We start from the raw sequence: 20,882 nt of genomic DNA, 5'->3' as shown, positions 1-20,882 counted from the left end.
TGTGCATTTTCATTCCCGCATTCGACATCATTAGCAAAATAGATGATAAGCTTTCCCATGAGGCTTTCAATAAATTCGCCCGTAAGTGACATCTATAGAACTAATGATCGAAAACGTTCAACTACGCGAATTCTACTGAGCTGGTTGCAGAGAGTAAGCTATGCGTACACAATCTTCTACTTCACGCGTCTTTGTATCCTATCAGTTATATAAGAAGGCGAGGCTTGCTGTTTACAAGTGCCCAAATCCGGTCATTTATGTCAGAGCTGCTAAAAGACTATTTGGTGAAATGTACTGCGCGGCTAGAGCTTTTCCTCATATCTAACGTTAGTTGGGTGGTCGACACAGGCACCTATGATCATCGGGCACCTTCCTTGTTCTGTTGCTATTGGCATCTGTACGCGTGTGGTGGCTGTGTTTGAAGATAAATTTTCGGCACTTATTGCAAAGAGTTGTCACGCGCGTTTACTCTGGTGAGACGCTTGAAGGAACCAGGCAACCCAAGAGGAAGGCATTGCCTGCTGACATTTTGTTGTCTCTTAGAGTCTCCATTTTGCAAAAAGTTCCTGTATCCCCTTAGTTTCCCGAACCGGACTAACAGTTCGTTTATGACGTTTCTTGGGTCCGTTCATCACGGGGCCGCTCCTCCGGAGCGCCATCCGTAGCCCCATACATTCTGCCGCGCACGGAGTCTCAAGTTGCGTGGAATCGCTTGCCACCTATTACAAGCTACATACAAATGAGACAGTTCCTTGCTCAATTGTACATGCACGACTCGCACGTCACCGGATATCACCTGAGCGTTGCACGAACTACACGAATCAAATATACACATACAGGTGCTCGTTTGGTAAGCTGCTGCCGGGGGTACCACACTGCATGGATGTCGCCGTCGTCGGCAGCTACAGGATATTTTCTGATGATCTAGAGTGGTCTTAGGTGGAAATTGCTACTGGTGATGCTCAAACGGTGGAGACGGAAGCTGGGCTCGTGCTCTAGTGGCAACACACACGAATCTCAGAAATGAAATCATTTAGAGATAAACGCTCGAGCTCGACAGGTGAGTAACCATGAGGAACTCAATGAGACTAGTCAGTTAGTTTCACGAGAAACTGTTGAAAGAGCTACTAGTCGGGGAAGGACGCGCAGACTGGCCAGTGTAGGGCTTTCGCTACAGCCTGGTGGCGCCGCCTAACGGGCCCCGACGTAGACAAGCGGCGACAGGGCGCTCTCCCGTCAGTGCCTATTGCCGTCTACACCCACCTCCACCATTGTACATACATATATACAGTGAAGCCGCCTTCCCTTCGTAGTGCTAGCTTTCGCTCGTTGCCAGTGACCGCCGCCGATTTACTACTAAGAATACTACTGTGGCCGGTTACACCGCGACACGGGGTACGGGGGCAGGTGGGCGGTTGGGCACCCGCCGTCAACATGATGATTGTCGAGGCAAAGGCCCAGCTAACCGACCAGGCAAGCAACTACTTCCAGCAACAATCGCGGTAACATCGTGGCAATACATAGAGTTCCACTGGTCGCTGCTTTGATTGATTTATTTCATAGCGCCTTCAGTCTCTCCCGTTTTAACTCACTGTGATATTATAACATAAATAGGAACAGCTGCAGAATGAGGAGTCCTGTTTTTCGGCAAGTTATTAATACTCCAGGACAATTATTCGAGTTAGCAAACAGATGTCACACCGATCGGACCAATGCAATAGAAGTGAGACCTTATGTGCAGGGTTGCTTGCGATGGGTGATGGCGGACATGCTCGCGGCTTCGCCGCAGGGCGCCAACAAGTGGCTTTGTCGGAGCAGTTCGCCCTTCCCCAAAACTCCGCCGACCATTAGCCCCAACTACCTGCCTAATAGAAGTCCTGCTCTCTTCCTGCTAGGTAATCAACAAAACTAAAATGTACAAGTTTAAAGAACTATATGTAAATAACTAAAGCAGTGAAGTTCTAGATACTAAAGTTATAATTTATCTTAACCGGGTCTAGTAAAAGGTGCTGTCAAAATTGGTTGAATATATATAACCCAGTGTTGGCTATATATATCAAACTAATGCGCTTTGTATGCATTTCAAATAACGGAAATGAATAAAACCATAAGGAAGTCCATCACCGTAAGTTTAAGAAGGCAATCTACAGCTGCCCAGTCAGCTCTCACATATAGTGATTTAGTGAACAGGATTGAACCAAAAGTTCTTCATTAACTAAGCTCGAATGTGTTATACGCGTTCTGTAAAACAAACTATGAAAGCCAAGAATGAAAAACTGTCGGTTAATCCTTAAAGTATGAGGCAAATTCCATAAGGAACACAATTTCTTATGACGTTAAATTGTACCTCATGCAGTATTGAGATAAGCTCTCTGGGAGTACATTATGGCACTCAAGTTTTTAGGGATTTTATGTTAGATATTTTAGAACTTATATCCGATATCGTTGTTCGAAGTTATAAAATTATTAGTTTCTATCTCTGGCGCAGACGATAATAAGATAAGAAAGACTACTTTCTTATTCTTTATGCAGCCGGCGACGTTATAGGAAAAACCAGTGCTGCTGATTAGCGTTGCCACTGCAACAATTAAACAATTTATTCTTGAGTTCCAAGTGCTTCCCTAGTATGTTTGGGAAGTCCTCTTCGTTTTTAGTCCTTCATTACAATAATTCGATATGCATATTATAGTATTCAAATATGTCCATATAGCCTGATCTCTTTAAATTTTTGATTTTTCATCTTAGCTGCTATAAATCGACATATGCCTTCCTTTGAGATATCTTCCTCCTAAAAGGCCTCGACTCAACTGATCTTCCCGGGTATGTATTTCACTGTTATATTGTATCTCATAAGTTCAGGACGCATCCGCTAAAGTCGTTTTGGGCGAGAGTCTAGAGCTTATACAGGTATGCTCTCCAGCGACTTGTGACCAGAATGGTTTGTTACATTATTTTTAGCCTAGATGTAGTGTTCGAACTTCTTACGGGTAACGAGTATTGCTAGACACTTTAGTTTGCATAACCACATAGTCTATCTGAAGTACTATAGATCTTCCTTTGTAGAAATACGTTGGAGTAAGTTTATTTGTGATGGGTTTAAGTCTTTTGTTGTCGGCTTTACTAGTAATATTCGTATTCTTATATACGTCTATCTACGGGTTGTGTTGTAATAGGTTTGGTGTAAAAGGTAACAGGTAATTGTCACACCAACGGCATTTCGTTAATAATCTTTACTTTTTCTGCGTCTTCTTTGAGTTCATCTTTACTGATCAGATAATTCATGAACTTGGACTCAGACACTGCTATCGAAGCTTGGCTTTATCAAAACGTGACCCCACTATATGTGCTTGCTCAAACAAGGCATGTAAGTTTCGATGATAATTTTCAAACTTGCGTTTCGTTTTTACCCACATTATTATAACATCCGCTACCACAGCCACATTCTTCATAAACTTGTGTCGGTTTTGTCTGTTAGGCTGTCTTTTAGGCTGACGGTCCGCAGTATTCATATCTACCTACTGGTGGGAATCCAAAATGTTGTATGGTCATGCCTTTCCGGGCTTAATACCGTTCAGTAAAATTCGTCCTTAGAATTCCATGTCAAGAATATTCTGTTTTGTGTGGTAATAGAGTGCCATTTATTATAGAAATATGGAATATTGTGGCCTACGCATAGCCTTACTTAGCGCGTGTGTATCCAAAACAGGCGCTTTAGGTCGCGTCCAGGTTGATGTACAGCGACGGGATTTTACATGCGTTCCATAGGGTGGTCCACTTTTTGGATAACTCCCAGACCTTCTAGCTGTTTGATTTGGTTGACGATGGCTTTCACAAAAGCAATGAGTCGCGGCTATCGAATTGCTCCGACTCCTGCCTTGACGTGAATTTAGAGTTGTTGTCGCACCTGGCCTAGATGTTGACAGATCCTTGTATTCCTCAACGAGAGTTTCTTTGTCTCAATGTTTACGCTTTGAGCCTCTCGCGACACTTGTATCAATTGTAATCAGAAACATATACTTGCAGATAGCAGCGTTTTTACGTGTTCATCAACAACTCAAAATCTAATTGTCTTTTTTACTTGATTGATCCCATTATGATTACTTATGAATCATCGTGCATCTTGAAGACTGGTCAATCCTTCTAGCTTAATTGGAAAGCTCTGTTGAGGTAATGGGGGTTTCAAAAAGATCCATCGGCCCATGGCATCGCCTGCGGCTCTTGTGTCAAGGAACGTCCGAATTTCTATCTTTTGTTTATTTCCAGTTATTAAGAATTTTTATACTTCGACGTACGTATGCGTGCTAAATCATCTTATGTGCTACATTCACTGCACGTTTGATCCATAGCTGGGCATCTTCGTGTAAAATGTAAACGCCCAGAGTTTTGACGCGGTTTTCTTCGTTGTTGTTTGTTTCTTACTTTTCGACCTGTGCAGTGTTGCCCTCTGCCCTGGGGTATCACAATAACATCATTTATTTGCTCATTGGCACCGTACATTCCTCGTCGGTCCCGTTTGATTACCGACAGGTCACGCTCATTTTCTTTGTTTTCAGTGCGCCTACGACCTGGTCTGTTGTTTTTCTTTTGGCACTCTTCACGAAGAAATGCCTCTCTGGTCATTACTAAACGCATCCCTAGGATTAGTTTATCCCTAGGCTTCTTAAAGTTCTCATATCCGCACCTCGTTGTTTGCTGATCCATGCGTTCTTTGAACTCTTCGACCGTTTTTGCATCTCCATTGTTCGTTTTCTGGAATAAATAACTTAATGATGCCTAAAGTTCTTTGCCTGCTGAGTTGCCACCAGAAACCGTGTCGAACTTCACCAAACACTGACTTGAATTATGTTTGTTGTTTTCTGGACTATTGCTTGAATACATCACTGATCTGGGTATAATCTGTCCGGACGTCAAAGGAAATTATCCGATTCTCATCGCGATCTTTTTCATGACAGGATGCTTGTTCTATGCGTCGTTGTTACTTTCTTTATAATGTGTCCGTAGTTAAGCCTAGTTTGACTGAGGCATATTAATATTCTACACGAAAGTCGTATGGTAATTGACAGGGAACTGTGTGACATACTTTGCTAGGCAGCGCTCGACGGTGATGCACTGACGCGATCATTTTGTTATAACTACGCCTCGTAACGCCCAGACTCGTTAATTTTTATAGGGTTCCGTACACTGAGAATGTCTGTTAATAGCTAAATGCTCGCAGCTTTATTATTCGCTTCAAATAGTCAATCGGAGTTGGGTATATTTTCCAGATTTAAAATGCCATTAGTAAACTTCGTAAACAATCTTTCAACAGTACCCTGAGGCAACGAGTCTACACCGTATATGACACAAATATCCTGAGATGCTCCGCTAACTTTTTGACCTCGACAAGAGTTGAATGTTAGTAAGTATCAGAAACTCCGTTTATTGCAGTCAAATTACTGCGGACTTCTGGCAGAGCGAGAGCATAATCGAGTTGTATATAGGAATATGTAAGCAGTGGAGAAGCAAAGAAAAAAGTGAACTGTTGAAAAAAGCATCTGTTACTTAGCTTACAATATATAATAATCTTTTTTTATTTTATAACAACCCCTTCATCTCAAACAGCTCAGCTAATTACACTAATCACCATACTCTTGTAATATTATCATATTTTATTTCTTTTTTTGGCTCTATTTATTTTATATATTGATTTGTTAAGCTCTGTCAAGTTAAATGTGGGTGCGGTATCTTGGCCTACCAACGTCATTAATGTACTAATTTTTTTAATGAAACTAACTAAACCGCTTTTAAATCATTTTTGAAGATCCTATTTCTAAATTAATAAATAATTTCCGATTAGTAACTCCGTAGTGAAGCGAAATTTATATGTGAAATGTTGTTAAGGTATCCCTCAAGACATGTCAACAAAAAAATTTCCAGCGGAATTGAATTTTTTGGGCTGATAGTAAGCGAAATCTCCCGAAAATCCAAATGGCCAAAAGGCAAAAATGCGACCACTGAGTAGATGATACGACTGATGACACCTAATTTGTAATACATATTATATTTGTCTGAAAAAAGCCGCTAACGTCTTTATCTACATAAATGATGTTATGCTCCGTTGTGCCGATTTTTGAATTAATTCAATGTGATTCCTATCGCGGGTCTTCCACTTTGTCTTATGTATATCTTCTTCGGAAGCTTTATGGAGCTCAGCAATAATATTAGTTAATCTCGACCACCCAAGAAAGTCTATAATCTCTGTGGGGATTCGTTCGGCTTAAAGACCTTCTTCATTCTTCGCCAAAATGTATCCTAAATTATCTCGAATAACCGGAATTTCTACAAGGGTTGCCTATTCAGAATGTAAGGCTTACAAGAAGAAATAGTGAAAATATTATTTTTCAGCGACTTTAGGGCGCATCTATTTTTGCAGATGTTACCGTTTTCGAGAAATCTACTATTTAATGGATCTGCAAATTAAAAGAAAATACATATTCACAAATTTTTTACCGTTTTCTTTCTAGTTACAGCTTACTTTTAGTATAGATCTAGGCTAGATTTTCGATAGGTTCTTTTATACTTAGCTATAGCAAAGTGTCTATCTATTTTACCCATTTTAAGTTATGTTTTGGCAAGTACTATTATTCTTTTATCATTTATTTCTTTACTATTCACATTTTGATTAAATACACAGAAAATGATCCTTCTCTTATGCTATATTCTTTTTAGTGTTTGAAAATATATCTGTATAACTCCCTTAGAGCTCAAAGCTTGGTGGATGACCAGATCAGTCAGCAACCTAAATCCATCTAAGATCTCTCTAAAAAAAATTGTAGGTTATATCTTTTACTTGTTTTGACTTCAAATTTCTTTACGTGCGATGGATGAATTTTAGTGTGATCTAAACGCAGTTATCTACATAGCTTCGTAACTACCTAGACTCTTCAATATCTCAAAATATTATATGTAAATATTATATGTCATCTTCTTGAATAAAGGCACCATCAGATTAACAATATAAGGTACTGTGAGTCGCCTAAAGTTAACTCTATTAACAGAACAACTTGAATTCAGCACTTGTATGAGTGACAAAAAGTGAATATTTAATCTTTAACCTAAAGAGCCGTGCTGATATATTTAATGAAACCTATACAGTTCCATAATGACACACTAATTTTTGGAGCTAGCTCAAAATCGTGTCTATTTTTAGGGCAATAGTGAGCCCGTTGTAAATAAATGTATCTAATATAGATGAAATTTTATGTCGTCACGGGATCTGTCTTCATTTATAGGTGTAAGCTTCAATTGAACAAGTGAATTGTTATGTTGAGGTTTTACATAAATGAACACTGATACGCGCATGGGTTCTCAAAGGAATACTGGCAAATATTTTATATACGAGTTCTCACAGAGACTTAGCGTATTCAATTAGATAGATTTAATGTAGATTATAGAGGAAAATAAATAATGTTTGTAAGCTCAATAGTACCAATGACTAATCCCACTGTGTTAATTCTAGACTGCAAGGAAGAATACCAAAAAGATGAAATGTTTGGAGTTTTACTTCGGGAAATTTCGTGAAGCATTGCTCGAGACAAGTAAATATACAATGTCCTAACAAAAATTCAGTGTGTTTTTCCAATAAAGACCTACGCTGATTTCGATCTCTGCAGGTAATTTTGCTATATAATATGTATTACTTTGACATGACCAGCAATTTCATAGCTGATCTACCAAAATAAAAATTTGAAACAAATTTTTGATAACTTACATATAAAGATAAACAATATTTGTAGGATTCTTCTATGCTGATCTATGAAAACAGCGTTATTATTACTAAAGTTTTTTTTTATTGATCTTTTTCTAAAATGTTTGAAAGAATGATACATCAATACTGTACCATTCTCACTAAGACTTTACCTTATAGACTTGTCGTCGTCTCGTTGATTAGACATACATTAAGGACTGCTGATTATTACAGACTTTTATTTCTTGTATGGGGCTGAGTTCCAAGTGATGTCAGCGGAACGGACTTTTTAGGCTGTTCATATATGTGAAATAAAAAGCTATATAATCTTTTCAACCTGGCAATGTAGATCCATCACTATTTTACTGTTGTCGTGACATTGATTTCAAAGGGAAGTTTTATAATTACTTCACAGTTTAATTCAGATTACGTAAACTTGATAAACTAAATAATTCTTTATTTCGTAAATCATATACTCGAATATTTAAAAGTATGCTCGCAATGCCTAAACTTTGTAACTTCCCTAGTATTTCAAGCTAGCGATAAAATCGGGAAGCTGTTTAGGTTAATTTTTTTTTCTCGTTCAACATTGTTTCATCAAAATAGACGTCTTGTAATTCGGAATCAGGATCGCCTTAGCTAAGGGCAGCCAAATAATTTTAATAATACCTGTGAATTTATTGGTAAAAGCTAAACGGTTTTATGATTATACCTTGAATGATAGTACTGATAATTTTGCAACCACATACAACTAGTTGCGTGAACTAGAATCCAATTGAAACGTCATAAAGACTACCAGATCATTTACCATACTATAAATAGAAATTTCTATTAATTTAAGTTTGGGAAGGTTAGAAAAACTGAATTTAAAACGGCTTGTCTTCGAACAAGTATGGAAATTTTGTTTTCAAAGCATCATCATAATTTTATCAATGGCTTGTTGCTCTCCCTCGCCGTTGTCAACATTCTCATGCAATTTCAAATCGTCGGTGTGAAATTAATAAAAAGCACCGCTTGCAGCAGTTAGGTAACTGTTGAAAGTTAAGTTACTAAGAATGAGGGCTCTAAAACTAAAACTGGGCATGAAAAATTACAACTTGAAAAACGTTCATTTTAACTCAATAGTTGTTCTGTGTGTAAATAAAATTTCATAACACTTAGCTTATTGCTTTGTTTAGCATTGAGGAGAAAAACCTTTAAGCATAAGTGTTTCACAAAAGTTTACTATTATTAACAGCTTATGAACTAATATAGGTATTTTCTGATGAACGCTGTATAAGCTTACGACTATCATAATACTTTGTGAGTGACCAAGGAAATATTTAAAAATGAATGACTTAATAGTTTCCTCGCAAATAGACCCTAAGTTCACAGACTTGATGTTCATGAACAAACACATTCTAGCAAACATTCAAACATAAACATATTCTCATCATATACAATGAAACACTTGAGTGTAGTGTGTGTTCATTTCTATGAAGAACATCTGAAACTACTTCCTGCCCACTTCAGATTTCTAACTTTAAGGATGAAAATCCCATGAACATTATATTATTATTATACATTTCGCCTTCGATCAAATCGTTTATGTCATCGTAACATCGAGTGATGAGTAAAGTAAAACGATTAATCGATTGATGGATTGCGGGTATTAATTTGTCCAAAATACCTTCTTTTCCTTTCAACCATCCTATTCCTCACCTATCTAAATTCAGGTTCTTCCTAATTGCTTAATAAATCTGTCATTATAATTAACCTCCTTACGAGCCTTCACAGCGCGCTTCGCAAAACTCAACCCTTCCGTTCACAGTCAAAGTTTATCCAACAACTTCGCGTAATACGCTATCTTAGCCAGCATTAAATTTCTACCTCTTGAGCTCTTTCCTAACTATATATATCTATATATATAGTCTACAGCGGCAATTTTGTAAAACTAGATATGTGGTAGTATAATCAGTTGCTGTACTTATGGAAACTGAGAAATGTTAGGCATACGGTAAGTAAAAAAAACACCGTAATTGTTCCACTAAAAACGTCAAGTGAATAAGCTTCATTTTGATTTTCACTTCGAATATGAGTAGCTTATGGCTCAAGCCTCATGGCCTTCGAGTTTTTGAGGTGTACATACAGAAATCCACAGAATGCTGCAGCTCCCAGTTTCATGATTCCTCCCTTATAACGTTTACAACGAGTCTCACACACGCACTCGTGGAAGCTTCATGCGAAACCGTTGATAATAATAATAACACATAATAAATAAAGTTCACGTTTAAGTTTGTAAACGAATACAAATGCATAGGGTGAGATTGTAGACAACATTGTCGCAGGATGGTATGAGAATAACACTATGGAAGAATGCAAGTATTTGTTAAGCTAGTTTATCGTTAACGTCCGGATAGGACACGATACGTATCGATTTGTACCGCTGTTGTTGCTGCTAGATATGACTTTTTTTTGGACCTTTCGTGCTGATCTATTGGTTCATGTTTATGACTTCAATTATTAACCTGCAATTCTAAATAAATTTATCAATTTCAAGTTACATTTATTTAGTACTGTAGCTCTGTTATGCGATCTAATTTCTAAACAATTTGTCGGTACAATAATTCGAAAGGATATAGTCCATCAATGGACATACATATAGAATATGCGTGGTGTGATTATGTGTCAACATGCAAGGTGCTTATATTAATTGATATATGCAGCTTTTTTGCCGTTGATTACTTATGGTTACCTCGTATGGTTACATAACAAAGTTGTAAGCTACGGATTATCCGTACTCTTCTTCATACTGACACACAAATAACCTAGCACTTTTTAACGTTAGTGAAAACTTTATATGACATAAATGTGCAAAGTCTATACAACAATAACCACACACAGTTTTAATGCTTCCTAGATCACATCACAAACACTTCACTATCACGTAAAACACACACTACATTTTACCATTATTGCCTTACGTGTACAGATCTAGTCACTTCCTCCATAAACCATACCCTACAGAAAGCCCTTAGTAACTTTTAAATAATTTGAAGCTGACGCGGAAAATCTTAAATCAGAACATCGCTAGTCTGCTGTGTGTTTGCCACAGTTCGAGTTACGCTGTGACCGTCACGCATGGCCACCTCTGCTCATGCGCGATTTTTGTATCAGAAAGGGAAACAACAGTTGAATACAACGCCATCTGTAGGCCGGCAGTGAAACTTGGACACGCTGATAAAAGGAGTAGTATCGCCAGGTGCTGATATATTGTTAACACTCACTTCCGAAGAAAACCAACGTCGGAACCGCCGTCTCACTCTATGTCCATTGTCGACAAAGGAAAATTATCTGTAATACAACTCGGCAACAGATTAGCTCGGCAAAAAATATAGCAAGCGTTCTAAAAACTCTGTGTTTCTAAGGACGGTGAGGTCTTCTTAAGTAGCTGCCCTTCAGTGAAACCCATGTTTACTCCGAGCTCAAGGCTTAATAATAACTTAATAATAAAAGCTAAGTATATTTGTGGTTTGTTATGTGATGTATTTCAGAGTGGAATAAGCTTTTATTTAATCAAGGTGTATAAAAAAAAATCAAATTTGAAGGACATTTCTACAAGTACGTGTCAAACAGCCCCAATAAAGCATCGTGTTAAATATAGAACGCTCTTCTCTAGTACACGACAATAAAAATTAATCTCATTATTTTTATTAGCTTTCAACAAGCGCTAGAAAACTATTGTTACGTTTTATATTGAAGAAGTGTTAGCGAAAATCCTTTCAGAAAAGCGTCTAAACAAGCTAGGTTTAGAGCATATATTTACAGAAATGGCTTTTGTTAAGTCCGCGCCTTATCGTTTGCCATAAGTTCGTGGAAACAATTAATTACGTGCCTCAGGGAATATTTGTCTGACTATGACATATAACGTGTCCCTGAGGTTCTCGTTAACAATCAACGGCTTAAAGGGTACACTCACGTAAAACAACTTCATTGATGGCCTGAACGTAATAGAATGATTATCAGAAATGTAGTTTTGGACGGTATTAATTAACTGTTAAGTTGCATATTTATCTACGATGTAGTACATTATCTAATTAGGGTAGCCGTAGAATTTATAATTACAGTAGATATTCGTTCTGCATGTTAGATTACTGATTGCTAAGATTCGCTCAAGTTGTAAAAACGATTACTGTTTTCGGTCATAGCCATAAGCTTGTTGATGTCTTGTCTAAAGCGAGCTTACGTTTGGTTGCACTGGCTTCGGATGACCGCACTCGAAAAACCGCAAATTGCTGGTCGAATACAGTCCCAATTTAGGACTAGCGCTAATTAAGTAATAAATTTAAGTTTGAAGGTCCTTCCTGTTTGGTAAATAAGCCTAAAATTCTGCTAAGAATCGTATTTGCATTGTATGCATACATATAGTAAATGGTGAAGATTTATGGGAAGCCATGATACATGAACCAGTAGGGATGCTGGCCGATCCATGAAACGCTTGACTGCAGGTTTGTTTTATAGCTGCAACCTATCGACGTTTATTCTTCCGGAAGAAATGCCAAATCTGGTTATACAGCAGAATTCTAATGTTTATTTTATTGAGGTAATGATAAACAATATAATTGCTTTCACTTCATTATTACTAAAGTAACTACACAGATGCCTTCTTCTAGAACTGGAGCAAAGCATATTTAAGTATTCTTTGCTTACTTTAGAAAAAGCGGGACAGCCTAGGATCCTTTATTCTTGGTTTTCTCATAAATGCCGGAAATCGCCTACATAAAGCTTCTGGTGATCTTAGAATTAACCAGCGCTGTATCCTGCGCAATAGAGATGGGTAATATTGCTTTTGTGTTCAGGACAATTCGGGATGCAGAGAACAAGACTAGATTTCTTTACGGCTGTAGCATAATATTATGTATTTTCTGCGACCTTTTCGAGGAATCCATATATTCAGATCGAAGTTATTTGGGTCATTTTGTTCTTTTTTTTGCTAGCAAAAGGACGTGTATTTAAAATTTTAGTACTGTCAAGCTTGCGGAACTCTTTATTATATCTTTTCTTATATTTTTAGGATATTTTTCTATGAGACTTTTGTCGAATGATAAAGAAGTAATATAGCCTCCTCGTTCTTCTACTACCAGTTTTGTCTGTTCCAAAACTGCATATTTAGGAAAACAAATAGTAGGTTACGTTTTTCGGAAATCATTACACTGAGTTATATGGGCTGCATTTCGAGCATATATACAACCGGATATCGTAGATGCTAATGTGACAAACAAGTCAAAAGAACTAAGTAGTCTTCAAATACAACACAGTTTAGTAGAAATGTCGTTTAGCTTTTGTTCTATTACATATCGTTATTGTCAACAAAGTGTCACATGTGTTTTCTTTTGAAGACTTTATTGGCATAACACATCGGCTGGACAAAATATTATTGCCAACATATGTATCACATTACGGATAATCAGTCATGGATAAATACACATTTGTCCCGGAATTATGTGAAACCAGGACAGTTGCACAGGTTTCCATGCAGTCAAATGGGCTTTACAAAACGGTGTGGATATTGTTGATATTTTCCATCCCTCCTTGAACAAAATGCATTGTCCCAGTCTGCTTGTACATAGGCCATTCAACGCGAAGCTTGCCGCCGCGCCACAGAACTTTACATAGACCTATGTTATACAAATCATAACTTGGCAGGCTAACTTGCCCGTTAATTAGTATTAAGCATCGCCAGAGTAAGACCCCTTTTGGGAACTTAACTTAGTTGAGTGATGGTCTTGAATAATATAATTTTTTCTCTTTTGCGGCACCAGCTGTTTTCAGCAATCGCGTTTAACAAACGTTAGTCCATATGCTCACGCCTCCCCATATATATACGTTTGCATATAAATACGAATATAGATACGTTGCAAATAAAAGAGCAGAGCCTTAGCGTTACGCAGGTACTAATAGTCGGATTCTAATAGGACGTGTTGAAGCTAATTTATCTTAAAGCTGAAAAATCAATTAAAATAAATTACATTTCTTCTTTATTTTTTATCATCGCTAAATATTTTCTTCAGTAAGGTATTAGAAGAACAAGCGAGTTATCTACTGCATATTCGTGTACTCACCTTCTTAGGCAAAAGAGTATTTCAGCCAGTTAATTTTTCTAAAAATTTTATCTTTTAACGGATAGGTAACGATTAAGAGAAATGACCCATTTACAAAACTCTACCACCCTGTCAAGAATTGACTGAGATAGTATCATCCCCTACGTTAGAAGTGGGATATGAGTGCGTGGCGAAAGGTTGTTCTCAAGGAGCGTAGGAAGTTAGGCGATAATGTCGCAAGTCGTAATCGACTCACGAAAATTGCTTAATCTATAAAGGTTTTTAACTCTTACGGCATAGCGCGTTCGAAAGTTTTGCTCTGGAATCTTTTAAAAGATTATTACAAAAGCAGCAAGGTGCGCGCTTGATTTTGAACCTACGTGGCATCCATGAGTGGCCCTGCCCCTATTAGCATTTTTGGAGTATATCATAACTTATCCTCTCATAAGAGATATCTCTTCTTTCCGAGATCTAGGTCGTTTATTTAATAATGAAATTTGATGTCTCTGGTTATAGCCGTGATTCTTACTGTGCAGATACGTTTTTATAGGAAAAATATATTTTCGGAAAAAGAATTGTTTGTGGTTGGAACACATAACTTATGCAAAGCTAGCTTATGACTCTAGCCTCGCCATACCCTAACCATCTCTGGAATCCATCATACGTCCGTGCCCACCATATCAAAATATTTTAAAACAAGAGCTTAGGGCCAGCAGTTTTTGTTAACAGACTGACTTTCCCTGCTTGGTTTCAAATCATCATTAGGAAAACGGCGTCTGCTGTGAGTGCTGTTACGTAATAAGTGCTCAAAACCAATCACGTCTCAGTGATGTTATCGCAAGGCTTGAAGATGGGATTTCTCTTTGGACACGAACTACAAAAAAGAGTTGACCTTATTCTAAACGGGTCGGCTTACTGCTACGCATAAAGAGCGATGGTCGACATGCACGTATGTGGAGGACAGCGCAAATTGTCTTCAGACGGTTCCATGCAGGCCCTAAAGTATATCCGTAAATTCAGAAAACTTCAGCGTGCGATGAATTATATTACTACTCATATGACTGACTATTAATGTAGTTAAATCAAAATCTTATTTGACTGGTTATCTTTGTAATCTTCTTAACCTAGAAGATACGAAAAAAGAAACAGACCTTTGGAGATATGGGGCGTTGATTGCTGTGGTAACTGCGACATATTCTGTTAGAGACATGAACCTTGATTTCAGACGTATGCAAGCTCCGGTTAGTAGCTGCCATAGTGAAGGATCGTAGGTACACTACCCATGTATTATTTCGTAAAACAATGTGGTTCGAGTGCCCGACCCACTTAATCTCAAGCTCGTGTCAAAATTGATAAGGATAGTGTAGCAGTCTCGTACCAAATGTCTCAGATGGCCGTCAAAGTTTGAGTTACATAATTGAAACCGTATAAGAGTGGAAGTCGCCTGACAGAGATATTTTGTTATTTTAACTACATATTACTCTGACCCTGCATTTCAACTACCGCGCGAGACCTTTAACCAAATCGCATTGCGTTGACTGACATCTGGTGGTGTATATGTATATGGTGTACGTGTTAGGTATTTCCGTCCGAGAGATAAATGTCAGAGATTTGAAAAGGTGAATGTGGGATGTATATGATTCCGCGGCTGTAGAGGTAGAGATGCTGACACAGGCGTGGGAAGGGATGTTACACTGAGATGTCAGAACAAAATAAATACAAACGAATGAACCAGCCAGGGCATCGTGTGGAATCCTTGCTGTTACGGTAAAGGTCAGAAGACAGAATAGTGTATATGGTAGCCGTTGTTGGTCGCGACTATAGCCCTATATGACCTCTATAACTTCAACCCTATACAGTTCCTACTTAATGGCTAAGCCTTAGGCACCTGGAACCCACATGATTAGCTCTTTGATGGTGGGTTAACATCTTACGCTGTCCTTGGGGCTGCGCAAGCTCAAGTATCCTTTCTAGAACAAGGCGTTTTTTGCGACTGCACAATCGCAACATTTTCACCAAAGCCTACAGTCTCAACTCCAGGCTTAAGTGCTCCACAACAGCTTGTGTCTGAAGCAACCCTAAACTATTTCCCGCAAAACACACTTCTTACCATGTACTTTTGGTCCTAAAAATGCATATATAATTTACTTGTATTTGCTACTATATCAACCCAAATTTACTCCATAAGATTATCCTTTATTTTACTCCTTTCCCCATTTACTTAGTAAAGGAATAACAATTTTCTCTGTAGTATAAAAACACATAAATGAGAGTATGGGCGCCATTTTTTGAATGCTGGCATTATGGAATCCCAGAAAGTATAACATAGAATTATAGATGACACCTAGTTGAAAAGTGCTTTCTTGATGAAAAGTTGTTTCTTTTAGAAACCGAAGGGCGCAAAGCTCGAGCCAGGTGACCGGGAAGCACTATACTTGCAGTGTTTCAAAAGGTTTCACAAGGTCCACACATTTTGCAGGTTGTTCTATGTAAGGCTATCGGTTCTCGTACAACCTCTCTGAAGAGTACAGATTTGACGCCACGATAGGCTTACACATAAGGTACATACGACTTAAGCATCATCAAATCATCTTATTTAAATACTTTACAATACCACGATTCTACAGCGCGCTGTTGTCGGATTTGAGTGAAGAACATCTTTTGCTCAACCTCTTCACGCTGAACAAATTCTCAGCAGGATGGTAAACTTCTTAGGACACACTAGTTCGACGCGTAAATACGAATGGGAGTGCAGTTGCAGAAGTAAGTTCAAGTACAGTTAAAAGCAGTGCGAAGGTCAGAGTTAATCAGCGAGGTTCAGAAGAGCGTTCTTTACAGTCGCTCTGCTTCGATCAGGTGATTGGCGAAACAAATTCTTGTGAGCAGAGATGTTACAGATGTCCATGAAAAGTTCGGGTACACATCGTATGTCATGGAAGTCGGGCAGTTGTTTCCAGGGTCAATAAAACCGAGCGGTTCAATCAGATTCGTTTGCTCCTCAGCCCATCAAGCAGTAAATCGTTTTCAATTCTTCTCTGACAATAGAATTTTTATTCTTAATACACAAGTCAAAATGAATCGTAAGCTTGAATAGGATACGTGTCCATTATGAGTAGAAGCAATTTTCCAGGTAATGTTTGTGTTCTGAATGTATAAAGTCAAAGTTGTCATTTCACCATAATTCTTCTTGAAAGGCGAACGCATCGTCAAAGAGATTTATCGGCATAACGGTATTTATCGGTGTGACGGTAGTACAAACTGTTGTAGTATCGTCACACCATCGATAGTCAGACTGCCTAAGCGACATGTTTTTTAGTAAGATGGTGTTCCAACCCACAGTAACCGGTTACAGTTGAAAATGGGTCTGTTCTGAAATAGAAGCACATGGCTGGCATCAGTCTAAAGGCGAATCTACTGGATTACTCTGTATGGAGCGTGATTAGGTAAGAATTATAAATACGGACATGACACCGCCGATTCGTTCCCTCGTCAGGCAGTCTTTGAACATCTATAAAAGGAACATTTGAGTGGTTTAGATTCCAAATGGGAGCTGTAACTGAGCTGAATGGTGGCTAAACTGAATAAACATTACAATTTTAGCACGTTCAAAATAATTCGTTTAAGTGTCAGTTTTTGTTCGAATACAGTCCTTGAAACACTGGAGTAAATCGAAAGGACTGAAATTTTGACTCACCCTGTAAATGTAAAGGTCGGAAGCATAGAATGTACAGCAGCCGTTATCGAGTATCATCAGCGCGAGGTCTAGCACGAAAACACGAAAGAGTAGTACGCCGATCCTTGCGGCACTTTGGTTACGAAAAAGTAGAGTTTTTAAGTATAGCGCTTCAGCTAGCTGTCCGCTTGCAGTTTTTTTACATCAACCTAACTTACTCAGCTAGATGATATGTGAGTATTTTTTTTACGGTAATATTTGTTGCGTTGCCGTTTGTTGCAGTTATAGGTAATAGGCGTATTACAGTAGAGCTTATCCGATGCGAGAAAGCTAGAAGAATTGACATCTGTTTTATTTTACAAGTAAATGCGATTGACACGCATACACGTAGGTTCAGATTAGAACCTGATAGATTCTGACCTGATTTGGTGGGAAAATTTGGTCAAGCACCACATGCTTGGGAAAAGTCAGCCTCGTGTTAAAAGTCGCAAAAGAACTTTTCTGAAGGCCTGTGGCTCACATGTGACACGATTGACACAATACCATATAGCGGTAAACGCGTGCAGTTGAAATATCTAAGATGCTATTTTCTTGGACAAGTAACTAGATGAGCTACGAATTGGGCGACTCACGAGTATGTCGAGTGGTGAGAACCACTCGAAATTAGTGTTACGCTCATTATTATTTTAAATGCTTCTTTTGTAACGGAATCAATCTAGTTTTTTTTTTTTTTTTTTTGTTTTTATTTTTATACTCCTCGCAATACTTAAAATTTAATTCCAAGAAAGGTTTAACTAATGCTCATAGGAAGAGACGCAACTCGGGAAGTCTTGCGAACCGATCGAAAATTTTTTTAGATCCTTTATTTAATATGCGATTAAGATATATTTGTCATAGATTATATGCAATAATATCGTTACCATTTTCGTAAAATTGGCATTTGGATAAAACTGAAGGCCATATGTGATAGATGTATAGAGCTAGAGTAGGCTAGACGCGAAAACAAAGTGTACTGACACCTAATGTCGGTATAACGTTTGCTCGAGTCATTTCCATTTTATTGGTTAATAGTTTGTAGATCTAAGCTTTGTCTCGATTCCTTACTATAGTACCTGCACACGTGCCTTTCTATTCGGGAATACGTATCTTTGCATATTTTTGAAACGCTTAAGTTGCTGTGAGATTAGTTCAACTTACTGTTAGTGCACGGGCTACCAATTCACTTCTAAATGAATGAACTGCCGTTGAACTTTGTGTCGTTATTTTGCTTTTTCGATCGTGTGTTGCGCAGACCTAATCCATTCGTTCCTTCATGTTCGACAATGCTTGTAGTTAGTATTCCTGTCTTTACTTTTAGGTTGTAGCCGTCATTATGATCCTTGCACGAGCAGCTCTAAGTAGAAAACTTTATTTCAGCGCTGCCGTTGACTTCAAATAACCGTTTTTGGTCTTGTTATTTTATGTGTACATACCTTGGTAGAACGAGCTCTGTTCCATATTATCTTTTATTGGATTAAAGGCTGACAAAGAAAAATAACTTAATTGCTTTGAATTCTTAATGACCGGGGAAAGAGCCCCTGAGATGTACTAGGCTGTTCAGAAAGTTCCTGGAATGGGCCTGTTCTGAAAATTATATTGGCGCAATTGTGGCCAATAAGCTTTAAAAAGAAAAAAATCTTTAGATACCTCTATAAGATTTGATGCCTTCAATTAGGACGCCTACAAAGCAGACAGAAAACCCGAAAATTTTATGTGTTTATTGCTCTTGTAAAATCGCTTTTACTTATGCTTAATAATTCTAAACAATGGAGTTCCTATTCCTCAACCTGGATTGTCCTAGCGCTTAAGATTTTTTTACAATAAAATATTGAATGCTGGTGATAGTCATATCATTGATTTCATAATGTAGAATCTAAATTATATTGTAATAATACTTGAATCAATAACTAGATCTCGTTATGCTGTTATCAACAGCTGCTAGGTACTACGGTAAGCTTCTAGTATTACAATAAAAACGACCTCTAAATATTTATTATTAAATTTCAGGTTCGGTGCTGTTGTTAAGTGTCGCTTGAGCTCTTTATTATATCATTACGATCATTTTAACATTCACATTTTTGTTTTCATAATAAACAAACAAATTAAAGCTATCCAGTTTGTGTTCTTCCGCTACTTTTGAGTATTTGATGTAAAAATATATAGAATGTAAAAATAAAAAATGTTTGTCAAAATTTCACACAAAAATTTTGAAGAAGATACTGCTTTTTAGTTTTTCCTTATGAAGACATTTAAAAATAAACCTTGCTAGAATGATTGACTTCGAGCTCGTGGCTTGTAGTAGTAGTAGTAGTCTTCTGATCCAATTCTACTACAGATAGCCTTTAAACGAAGAAGCGGATTAAGATCTACTATGATTCATATTCAATAGCACTGAAACATTTTCAAGCCACTATAGCCCTACTTCTGCAACCTATTGTTGTCACAGGCTACCTCTCTAAACACTTGGGGCAGGATCTCAGTCGGTCTCATCAATGCTGTAACGGTATTGATTTAATATGATGAGAAATAAACTAAAAATATATTGTATTGAAAAAATGAACTTTGTAGTTGTAGGAGCGCATAGTAATGAGAGTTGTACCGAATAGTCCCGGTACTCTACAACAATGCGTTATTTTACAGACCACTGCTGGCCTCAGCAAAAACTGGTAAGTCAAAAGTTTTAGAGAGGACATATAATTACCTGTTATCGGATATTGGGCTCGTATTCAGAAACAATCGTGATAAAGGTACACCTATAACGGTCACAAATAACGTCAAACGCTATCATTGAATAGATAGTCGTAGGGAGCGCAAAGTAACCTTCAGCTAGGCTCTCCAGTCGCCTCCTCGATGTATTGAATCAACAGATTGGTAAGTTTATTATTAACTTACGTTTTTTTACCCATGGCCGCGCAAGGTCTTCGAATACCATCACGGCAGCTCAAATGACGGTTGAAATGTCCATGCACCCAAGTGAACCACTCTGTCCAGCCATAGCCATGTAACCTTCGTGATTCTTTCAGTCTTTTATATAACTTGTCCTATAATGCTGGACAGTTTTTTTTTTTTCGTCTTTTGTGTAGCGTCTTGCCATAAACAGCACTTTCGGTACCGCGTTCTACTCATCGAGAAAAACGGCAGTGAGTAAAACAGGTCGCTATTTTGTATCATGTTCGTGACCAAAATCTCTTAATTACTGTGTGGAGCGAAGAGTCTCTGTAGAGTAAAGATTGTAGCCTTAGATAAGAAGCTCAAAATTTCTAAACCCTTTGGCTGCTCGGCGTTCTTATCTACGTTGATATATGAACATTCTGCTAGAAGTAAATCGAAAAAGGCATAACGTGCCAACTTCCGCGAATTTAAA

At 37.9% G+C, this 20,882-nt stretch overlaps 1 protein-coding gene across 2 annotated transcripts in view; it reads right to left on the bottom strand.

Annotated features, from left to right (window-relative positions):
• Plc21C (Phospholipase C at 21C) overlaps positions 1-11,599 on the bottom strand; it is an 88,718-nt gene extending 77,119 nt beyond the window's left edge. Inside the window, exon 1 of one of the 2 annotated variants that reach the window (XM_086972002.1) lies at positions 10,461-11,599. The gene's annotated coding sequence lies outside the window, so the exon portion shown is untranslated. The remainder of the gene's footprint in view (positions 1-10,460) is intronic. The other variant, XM_022848598.2, reaches the window with a different exon arrangement.
• Between the last annotated feature and the right edge of the window lie 9,283 nt (positions 11,600-20,882).

Source organism: Varroa jacobsoni, unplaced genomic scaffold (assembly GCF_002532875.2).
Source record: "Varroa jacobsoni isolate VJ856 unplaced genomic scaffold, vjacob_1.0 scaffold_1361, whole genome shotgun sequence".
In the NCBI taxonomy this organism is placed as follows: Eukaryota; Metazoa; Arthropoda; class Arachnida; order Mesostigmata; family Varroidae; genus Varroa; species Varroa jacobsoni.
The sequence above is the reverse complement of the archived record's forward strand: the minus strand, read 5'-3'. Positions and strand labels throughout refer to the sequence as shown.